Raw genomic sequence first — 11,279 nt, forward strand, 5'->3', positions numbered from 1 at the left:
TTAATTAATAGAGACAATAATAGCACCTTTCTTGGAGGCTCTAGGTCGCTAGAACTGGGAGGCCTGGCTCTGTTCAGAGTCCTGGGCCCACTGCTTTGCCCTTTCAAGCCGAAACACTTGGTGATTTAGAGCGTTCCTCTGAGATGGGAAAGTGAGTTTGATTTCCATAGCTGCTGTGACAAATTGGCACAGACCTAGAGGCTTAGAACATTCTAAGGCTATTCACATTCTGTAGATTAGGAGTCCAGCATGGGTCTCCGTGGGCTCAAAGGAAGTCACGTTCCCTCCCTGGAGGCCCAGGCGGGAAGCTGGCTCCTTGCTCTTTGCAGCTTTTAGAGGCCGCCTGCTTGTCTCCCGGCCCTTCCTCCATCTTCAGAGCCAACGATGCTAAACGGGCCCTTCTCACGTTGCCCCCTCTCTCTGCTTCTCTTCCGATTCCCTCTCCCATTTGTAAGGGCTCTGGACTCACTCGGAGAATCCAGGATCATCTCCCTATTTTAAAGCCAGTTGATTAGAACCTTCATTTCATCTGCAACCTCAATTCCTCTTTGCCACATCACCTAGTGTAGTCACAGGTTCTGGGGATGAAGATGGAGCTCTCTCTGGGGACATCATTCTGTCTACACACGGATGGGGCTGGCAGCCTGTCGACCACACGTCCCAGACTCCCTTGCCTGGGTTCCATCTGGAGCTGGCCAACAGGAGGCCCGGGGGCCAGATCAGAAGGTGGGCGAAGGTGTCAACCCTCATGCTCCTGGGGGCGGCTCTGGGGCAGCAGCAGCCCTGGTGCAGCAGCATTGGGGTGAGTTCAGTGGTGGCCGCAGCCCAGGGTGCTGATGGCTTCCTCATCTCTGCGTAGCACCCCCTGCCCCCTCTGCATCTCCACCTGGAAGTGGTAGCAGCTCCCTGGTCTCTAGGTCACACCCTCTCCTCCGACACCTTTGTTCTCAGCTCTTGTCCGCAAGGCTGGGAAGCACGCAGCCTCTCCGTCGCTGGTTAAGCAAAGGTAGCCACGCTCGTCACGGGGCTGTCGCAAAGATGAAACGGGGTGGCGTGTACTTGCCTTGCGCAAGACCTGATGCTTAATACGTGCTGAACACGTTATTGCCAGACATGGTTTTAGATTTTAGGTTTTTGTTGGCTTTTGCTGTACTAAGGATTTCAATTTTCAATGAGAATCAAATGCACTTTTCCGTTGAAATGTCTTCTATTGACTCCATTTTGAAGAAGCGAGACTCTCTCTGAAGTTGAGATAAATATTCAAACCTATCTTTAGCAAGTTTCCCTCGAATTTTACATATTTAAAATTATTTTTTAATTTGAAGCATCTGGAGTTTATTTTGGGAACATGATATCAGATGCAGGTCTAAATTAAATTCCACATCCCTATGCAATTAGCCTAACTTCATTTAATAAATAGCCTTTTATTTCCCCAGTGTTTGGTGTTGCTTATTCTGGTGTGTAATAGGTTCTCATATGTACTGGGGGCTCTGGGGGTTCTGATGTGCGGATCCACACAGCCATATAAGGACATTCTGCAGATCTGAGAGTGTCATTCTGCAGCCTCAGAGATGAATGACAACTTGTTTGGGTAACTAATTCTCAGAGCACATCATTTTCTGCCGAGCGGGGGCTTATAGATCTATTTCTTTTTTTGTTGGGAAGTTAGATAATTGGAGAAGTCCAAGGCAGCTGTGATTCATACCCTCTCACCGTAACCTGCATTTTCTGCTTGGGTGATTGCTGAACCCTATCTTTCCCCTTGTCTTTTAAAATTTTCATGAGACACAGTCTTGGTGACCGTCTCTGATTGTAAATTTCCTCTCAGACCCTGTGAACCTTCTCCGTTTGCAGCCTCAGTCCTTGTTTTTCCAATATCATCCCCCAAACTAGACTCTTGATTTTCTTTTCTAATTCAGTTATTCTTGTGTTTTCTAAAGTGACTTCACTTGCTCAATTGTGATTTTTACTGCATGGCTTTCTTCTTTTTTTTGCGGTATGCGGGCCTCTCACTGCTGTGGCCTCTCCCGTTGCGGAGCACAGGCTCCGGACGCGCAGGCTCAGCGGCCATGGCTCACGGGCCCAGCCGCTGCGTGGCATGTGGGATCTTCCCGGACCGGGGCATGAACCCTTGTGCCCTGCATTGGCAGGTGGACTGTCAACCACTGCACCACCCGGGAAGCCCTGCGTGGCTTTCTTTTAAATAATAACAATGGTCCTGGTTTATTCTTATTTACTTGCAGTGACGCCCTCTCTTATTTCTTTGAGAAGAGATGCCGGCAGCTGTCTAAATTCTTACCATCCTGTCTGATGGAAACGTCAGGATGTGCGACTTTGGAAATCCTACTGCCATGTGCCTCGGTGGGGTAGACACTTTACTGGCAGCCAGTACGTCTGTCTGCCCTGCTGTCCTTTGCATATTGCTTTGGTTCCCACGCTTGCCTCATTCGCGCTTGTACCTCAGGCCACGTGTCCTGTACCAGGTGGGAAGGGCGAGGCAGCGGGAGCTTTCCCCTTCCATAAGGGAAGGGGCACAGGGATTTTTGCTTCTATTTCATTGTTCAATACTGCACTTGTTCCCTAGGGCTGTCACAGCAAAGTATTCAATACCACAATGCTAGCAGCTAATACAACAGAAATCTACTCTATCACAGTTCCGGCTGAAAGTCTGAAATCAAGGCGTCAGCAGGGCCGTTCTCCCTCTGGACGCTCTAGGGGAGGGTGCTTCCTTGTCTCTTTTAGCTTCGGGTGTTGCTGCAAATCCTGGCCTTCCTTGCCTTGTAGATGCGTCACTCCAGCCTCTGTCTCCGTCTTCACATGATGTTCTCCCTGTGTTTTTTTTTGTTTATTTGTTTGTTTGTTTTGTGGTACGCGGGCCTCTCACCGTTGTGGCCTCTCCCATTGTGGAGCACAGGCTCCGGACGCGCAGGCTCAGCGGCCATGGCTCACGGGCCCAGCCGCTCCGCAGCACGTGGGATCCTCCCAGACCGGTTCACGAACCCGTGTCCCCTGCATCGGCAGGCGGACTCTCAACCACTGCGCCACCAGGGAAGCCCCCCCTGTGTGTTTTGATCTCTGTGTCTCTTCATACTACTCCCAGTCACCTCATCTTAAGTAAATACATCTGCAGAGACCCTGTTTCTAAATAAGATCATATTCACAGGTACCTGGGGTTAGGACTTCAGCATATATTTTGGGGAAACACGATTCAACCCACAGTAAGTCCCATGTCATGTGGCCACCCCCAGCTGCAAGGAAGCCTAGAAGACTGAAAATCAAGTCTACTTAGCTAGACACACTGACACGACCCCCAACTGGGATTCGTCAAGTAAGTAAAATGAGGGACCCTGTGCCTAGTGGGTAACTCGTGGTATCTGCGCAACGGTTTAGTCACCCAGGAAGGCTGAGTGCTCAGTTCTGCAGCCTCTTGTTTCCCCAGAAATCAGACTCCTCTGGCTCCGCAGGTTTCTGATCATGGACGTGAACCCAGAAGACCTCCGTGCAAACCTCGATGCCCTGGGACACTGTTCCACAGGATGACCTCTCTGGCCCTCACTCCTAGACTACCTTATCTTTCATATCTCTTGATTTCTGATGTTGCAACCGACATGAGCAGCCAACAAATCCCAGAAAGTAGTAACAATTGGCAACGGGGTAAGAAAATGGAGAGCCTGGGGGGAAGGTAGGTGTGTGTGTTTGAAGTCCTTTTTCTAAGTGATCCAGGGAAAACAGGACAGTCGGGGCCCCTGAGCACAGGGTAGACCCCCGACACTCAGGAGACCCTGGAATGCGTCCTTCCCCCACGGCTGTAGCGTGTTCATTACCGCTGAGAGTGTGGGTCACCCGCGAGGCCACGGGAAAAGTCAAGCTCCTCTGTGATTTGTTCCATGCAAATTCCCATCGAAATTGTTAAAGCAAGTGTTTCACTTCTTAAAAGGGAAAACCAGTCATTTGAAAACCTTAATTATGCAAAATTGTTCATTTTCTAAGTTGATTAGAAGTAGGAATGGGTTCAAACACAAGCTCTACCATATATTGGGGTGTGGCAAGTTACTTGACCCTACACCCCTCTGACCCTCTTTCCTGCATGGAGGGAGCGGAGGTGTAACTGGCCCTCTCTTAGAAGCTTCAGTCATTATGTCCCCAACAGCTTGCCTGACACCCCGCTCTGACTCAGCAGCTCCCACACCCGTTTCTCTCCCAGTCGTCTTTGCCTTTGTGATGCCAACGTCCGCCCAGAGCCCCGGGTAGGAGTCAGGACATGACTCTTCATTCCTCTTTCCCTCTTCTCATCCACCCAACCCATCAGCAAGCCCTGTGGAGAGGCCATTCTCCTTCTAAAACATGACTTTTCTCCATATTGACTGCCATGAGCTTACCCTTAGTTATTCATTGTTACCTTAAATAAGGTAATTGATTAATGAAGGAGTATCTTAACCTCTCCCCGGGTCTCTGCAAGAGCCTCTTCACTGGTCTTCCTGATCCTTTGTCCACACGACTGCAAAAGTGATTTTTTAAACGTTTAGCAGACCCAATCTAACCCTTGCTTAATCGTCTGAGATCTAGCCCCTTCCTTCATCTCCCCCAATCCCCTCCATGACTGCAGTCGCATCACATTGGTCCTTGAACACACCAAGTTCATCCTGGCTTCAGACCTGTGCACTGGTCTTCGTGCTGCCCGGATCTCTCTGAGATGAGCTCAGTAGGGAAGGGATGGTGCTGGAGGATGGTGACGCCTGTGATGTGATGAGTCATCAGGCCTGTTCTGGCGCTCCCTGCTCACATTTAGTCATGAAATTAATGAGCAAATTAACTGGGAACTGATTATTCCAAAAATAAATTATAGATTCAGCTTCTTTCTTTTGGCTTCACGCCTTTGAAGTCCCACAACTTTTCCTGAGGAAAATGAAATGAAAAGAGACATTTGCAATTTTAATTTTTTATGCCACTTTTACAGAAAACTACAAAAGAGAGAAGAGCTATCAACATGATCAGAGGAAATAGGAAAATTACAAAGAGGGGGAACAGGACTATTTTGTCATTTTTTTGAACAGACTCTTTAGAAGGACATGAATAATACATAAGAAATCCTACAGACTAGTTCAGGAAAACAGAAAGCTGGTACTTAATTATTGAGAATGCAGAATGTAGGTGGGATGGGAGTCCAGAGAAAAAGGTGCTTAACCAGTGCAAAGAAGACAGTTCACGGGAAGCGGCTAATCTACCGTGAACTGGGAAACCATGAAACCAAGCTGGTCAGATTGTGTAGGAAGGAGCGTGTCCTCTCTGGGGGGAAGTTTATGGGCGTCATGACAGATATTCCAGCTCTCCAGAGTCTTCTTTGCTTCCTTTTGGCTTTCTGATGGTATTCCCAGAGGCTTGAGGTGGCTAGAATCTCATCTAGAGCCCCAGAATCCCAGAATTTGGGCCCTCCTTTCTCTTTCCCCTTTCTCATGTAGCGCATTTCATTCTCAGGCTTTTTCCCTCTTCCTTTTCTGTGCAGGGAAAGAAATGACCCCTCTCTCTGAAAATGAGACAGAGAAATCCAAGATTTACAGAAAGAGAAGCGTAGCAGAATGTGTGCAGAATGCACTAGAGAGGAAAGAGATCCCTGTGGACACAGGACCAGCTGGACTTTGAGGCTGTCTTCACAGAGGTCTGTACATTCCATGTCACATGCATAACCTCATGGCAGGGTCCTCTCAGGGGGATGGTGGGTCACCACCTCCTGGGAGATACATCAGATCCTGTTGGATGATGCCAGAAATAACAGTAGATCAAGACCCCAGCAGAACAGATGACTCATTCTACAGCTCTCCTGTAATAGAGAAGAACAAATCTGACTCCATATTGGATCTGTTTCTTTTACTTTCACCTCTGTATTCTATTGCTATTGCTCTAAATTAGTCACTAAAGGGATGTTGCCTATAAGCTCAAATTATACATAATGGCCCACCTTTGGGAACCCTGCCTCCCCACCTGTGAATGACTATAGGACGAAAAGAAATGAACACATCCCCTCTGGAGGCTGACTGGAACCAGGAAACGTTTGACTTTAACTACCTCCCGCCCCCCGCCTCCTCTTTAGTATAAAAGGAGCCTGAATTCTAACTCAGGCAAGATGGTTCTTTGGGACATGAGTCCACCATCTTCTCTGTCTGCCAGCCCTCTGAATCAAGTCTAACAACTAACAACTTGTCTCTTGACCTATTGGCCTGTCAAGCAGCGAGCAGTATGACCTTGACTCTAACAGTCCCTCTGTCCATCCACCCACCCATCCATCCTTCCTTCCTTCCATTATTTACCTCCTTCTAGAAAAGAGGAGAAATCTTGTAAAGATACAAATAATACTTTAAGATAGATATGTCAAGTTAGTAATGAGAAAGACACGGAAAAGGTAAAATAAGTATAGGAAAGTAAGCTGAAGCCAGGAGTGAGACTGTCACACAAAGTACAGACCTCTACATCCAAAGCACCTACGAGGGATAAGCTACATCCTGGCTCTGAGCTTTCTAGCAGCCAATGGGAACAGGGAAACATGATAACATGATCGTTCCCTTAACTCTCAGTGTCTGTAAGGTAAAAATAAACCCGTTGCCAAGGAAAAGCATGGCTCTGACTGATTCCAAGCCCAGTGAGAGTTTTCCTGAGGCTTTTGTAGAAGAGGAGGGTTGAGGCTGAGCCAGAAACAGACTCCTGGGCTAGTGACTGATGCCAAATACCCTGTTGAGGAGAGACTGTGGTGTTAAATTAATTAAACAAGGAGGCCCTTAGACTGGGGTCAGTGGGGAAGGGCCGATGCTGAGGATGGGAGCTCTGAGGTGATGGGTCACCAGACTGGCTCTGGTGTTCCGGACGGTAAGGGGGAGGTCTGGGAGTGTGAAGTTGCCCAGCACCCCGAGGTCATGCTCTCAGCATGATGGCCTTCTTTGGGGTTCACCAGCAGGACCATGGCAAGAGGCTGTATCACCTTAGTAGACCGCGTAAGAAACCCAAACTAAGCCTCAAGGTTAAGAAATCGAAATTTAAGGACAACCCGTCACAAACAGCCAAGGAGTCCTTCCTGAATAAGGCGACCACTTAAGCTACAGCCAATCAGACAACAAAAGTCCCAACAAGGGGGCTTCCCTGGTGGCGCAGCGGTTGAGAGTCCGCCTGCCGATGCAGGGGACGTGGGTTCGTGCCCCGGTCCGGTAGGATCCCACATGCCGCGGAGCGGCTGGGCCCGTGAGCCATGGCCGCTGAGCCTGTGCGTCCGGAGCCTGTGCTCTGCAACGGGAGAGGCCACAGCAGTGAGAGGCCTGCGTACCACAAAAAAAAAAAAAAGAAAAAAGTCCCAACAAAAGCTGCTCTTTGGAGCCAAAGGACAAGGAAAGGGGTAGCCTGGCAGGACAGACGATGTCAGACAATAATCGTCCTCCTCCCGCAGACACCACAGGAGACACCGGCCCGATCCTACCCGAGCCAGCAAAGACCCCTGAGGCACCAGACTCCCCCTCGAGGCTGTAATGGGCGCCTTCCCTTCCGTGTGGGGAGAAGGACACAGAGGTCGCAGCGGGCGTGGGAGGAGGGGGAAGGAGCAGCGACACAAGGGGGAGCGAGTGGGGAGCAGGGGCTTGCGGCCGCCTGGGGCAGGGGAGCAGGGGTGCGTTGAAGCGGAAGGGACCTGGGGTGGGCTTTTCCCTCCTGCCTCCCACCCTGGCATCATAGGGCAGGGAGAAAGGATCAGGCCGGGGGAGTCAGTTCCTGGACTTCACCCGTCCCTCCTCCTCAGGGTTCCCACACACATCCCCCGCCGGGGGGTGGCGGGCACGCTCAGTAGGGGTGTGTCCGTGGGAGGGGGCTGCAGTCCTGCGGAAACAGCCATGCTTAGGGAGCCCAGATGTCCTCAAGGCCTCCATCCTAGGGGGCTTCCCTTTATTTAACATTCAGATGAAATGGCCTGAGCCCTCCTCCAAGCCCAGTGCCCTCTCCTTACATCCAAGGATTCTTGGGGTCGTCACCCATGTGACTGTTCCAGTCTTCACTTGCCCTCTTGCCTTCTGGGACCACTGCCCTCTCCCTGCCCACCATCACCCGGGAGACGTATGCCACCCTTTCCCCTCCGCTCCCTGCTGGATTAAGATCTCACCGTGGCTGTTTATCAGCGACATGGCTCAAGATTTAGGGGAAGGGAGGTATTTAGAACTTCAAATGGAGGCTCAGGGGTCTCTGTTTGTACAGATGGACCAGTCACCCCCTCACAAGGGGAATTTCTTGCTGGCTTGGGTCCCCCTTTGCACCTTGCCTTCCCTTATGTTTCCAGGCCTCTCTTTCCCCCAGATTTCTCATTCGGAGCCCAGGTCTCTTCTCTGGTCACTAAGAAGCCAGCAGTAGGCAATCCCCAAATCCCTAGTACTTTGTAATATAGAACAATTTAGCGCTCCCTCTGCCTCACTCCTCACCCATCTGGTCTGGGAGGGCTTCCCTTGTGGTGCAGTGGTTGAGAATCCACCTGCCAGTGCAGGGGACACGGGTTCGAGCCCTGGTCCAGGAAGATGCCGCAGAGCAACTGAGCCCGTGTGCCACAGCTACTGAGCCCACGTGCCTAGAGCCCGTGCTCCACAACAAGAGAAGCCACCGCAATGAGAAGCCCGCGCACCGCAACGAAGAGTAGCCCCTGCTCGCCGCAACTAAAGAAAGCCTGCGCACAGCAACAAAGACCCAACGCAGCCAAAAATAAATAAATTAATTAATTAATTAATTTAAAAAGTGATGTCCTGCCTCACAAACCCAAACGCCCTTCTGAATATTTTCTCCGACAAAAGAGTGAAATGCTCTGCCTTGCTTACGACACGGAAACATGGCCATCACCACTTTCTTTTTCTTTTCCTTAGCATATTTTTCTGTCCCTAATATTCATAAGATAGAGTGAGCTGCCAGGTTGACGAGTGAAGTATAGCAACAAGAAGCCTCCAGAATTTCTCAGAAGAACTTGGCTCATGGATCTCAGGAATCAAGAAAGGAGGGAGGAACCGGGAATTGCGAGGTGAACACAGAGCAAGATGGAGTTGAATCTGAGGACAGGAGACCTGTTTCTTGGAGAGGCAGGGGGGCATCCAGGCCGGACAGACGGGTAAGAGGCTTAAATCTGCCGACTCTGCCCTGGGCTGCACCTTCAGCGGGAAACCTCTGTGAAGAAATAGGAAGGCTCTCTTTCTTGAGGGAGAGATGGCAGGATCTGAGCTGGAAAATCTCCACTTTACCTCTGGGCAAGATGTTCTGGAAATGGAGATCCTTAAGATCGAGCTCTTACTTTGGGCCAGGCCTGCCTCAGGGCCAGCTCCGTCCCTCTGACTGCAGCCCAGGCATCTTTGTGCCCTGACCCACTCCTGCCCCTGCCACACTAGGGTCTGCTGTGCCCAAGGGAACCAGTTTGAGAACTTGAACATGGAGAGGAGATTGGGAGGAGGGCACCTGTCTTCCGGAGGGGAGCTCAGCCGGGGAGCCAGGCCCACTCGGTTCCGAGTGGATGCTGTGAGCACCCTCCCTCTGCCCCAACTTTGCTATATTTAACTTTCTGCAGCACATACTCCTTGAGCACTGCTGCGGGAAAGAGGCAGGTGTGTATTGACACACCAGGTGAGCTTGGAGACAGTTCTGAAGGATGTCCATCAACAAAAAAGCTTTCTGAGTTTTGTTTTATTTTGCTTGTTTGCTTTCAAATAAGAGAACAAATCAACAGATGCATCAGGCAGACGCTGCCTTCCTAGCATTTAGCAAAATACCAAGCAGCACTTAGATGCCCAACAGAGTCCCTGTGTTTGCAGGCGGTCTGCAGGGATGCAGCTCCTTGAACCGTGGGAAGAATGGGAGCTTTGTCCTTCTCTCCACCAAAGGCCCCCCAGGAGCATCTGGTTCACCCCCTGCTCCAGACCACCTGCCACTGAACCATCTTGGTCTCATCCTAGAGACACCCTAGTGTCTTCACGTGGACGGCTGGGATAGGGACCAATGATCTCCAAAAGTCAGTGAAAATCTTTCGGGTATGCACCTACAGTATAGTTCTACATGGAAACATTTATATATTCAGTCTTACTTTAGTAATATATTATGTACAAAAATATAAATTAAAAATGAATGAGATAAAAATCAAGTTTAAGTGTACTGGCTTGGGTAATGTCCCCTCAAAATTCACCTCCTTCCCAGAACCTCAGAATGTGGCCTTATTTGGAAATAGGGTCTTTGCAGATGTAATTAGTTAAGAAGTAGTCCCTGGAGTCAAGTGGGACCTTAATTCAATAGGACTGGTGTCTTCAAAACAAGAGGAGAAAACACACACACACACACACACACACACACACACACACACACAGTGCCATGTGACCACAGACACAGAGACTGGAGCGATGCATCTGCAAACCAAGGACCACCAAGGATTGGGGGCAGCAGCAGAAGCTGGGAGAGATAAGGCAGCATCCTCTCCTACAGCCTCAGAGAGAGAGTGCGGGGCCCTGCCGACACCTTGGTTGCCGACTTCCAGCCCCGCTGAGGGCCTCGTGTCCTTTGTCAGCTTGTCTTCCTCAGTCCTGAGCGTGGTCAGTGCTGATACCATTCATTAAGGTTCCAAGGTCAGACATCTAGGGGTCCCTTGATGTTTCCATCCCCCCGAGCTCAGCAAATCCTATTGCTGGCGCTCCTCTAACTCGTCCCCCCCAGATCCCAAGCCTCTGGCTGCCTGACAATCACTTCCCAGGATGACTGTAGCATCCATCTCTGTGGCCTCCAGTCATGTCCTCCTGCAGTCCATTCCACAGTGGCCATAGGCATTATTGGGATAGACCTGTCACTTTCCAGAATACATGGGATGAAGTTCAACTTCCTAGCTCAGCAAGAGACTATGGCAGACACTGTGGATTGGCCACACAAAAGCTCTTCCCAACTCCTTGTTGTGTTTTGTTTGTTTGTGTGTTTTTTTTTTTGCATTCTTCTTCTCTAGAGCCTGGGAAGCTAGAAACAATTTTTCTAGTCACCTTCCCATCAGAGGTGGCCATATGACCCTGTTGTGGCCAATAAGATACAAGTAGAAAACTACTGGGGAGGGCTTTCACTCCAAATGAAAAAGACAAAAGCCTTGAAAGAATGAAGGGATTTTGCTATCTTCCTAAGTGGGAAACAAATGTGATGTCTGGAAGTGCAGCAGCCATTTTGTAACCAGGAGGGCAAAGTTCCCCCCACTCCCCCATTGTAAGGATTGTGGAGGAGAAATACAGAGAAGAGACTAGATCCCTCTTGGCTTT

Source organism: Delphinapterus leucas, chromosome 13 (assembly GCF_059928025.1).
Source record: "Delphinapterus leucas isolate spDelLeu-1000000601 "Yukka" chromosome 13, BTC_Dleu_Yukka2, whole genome shotgun sequence".
NCBI classification, from domain to species: domain Eukaryota; kingdom Metazoa; phylum Chordata; class Mammalia; order Artiodactyla; family Monodontidae; genus Delphinapterus; species Delphinapterus leucas.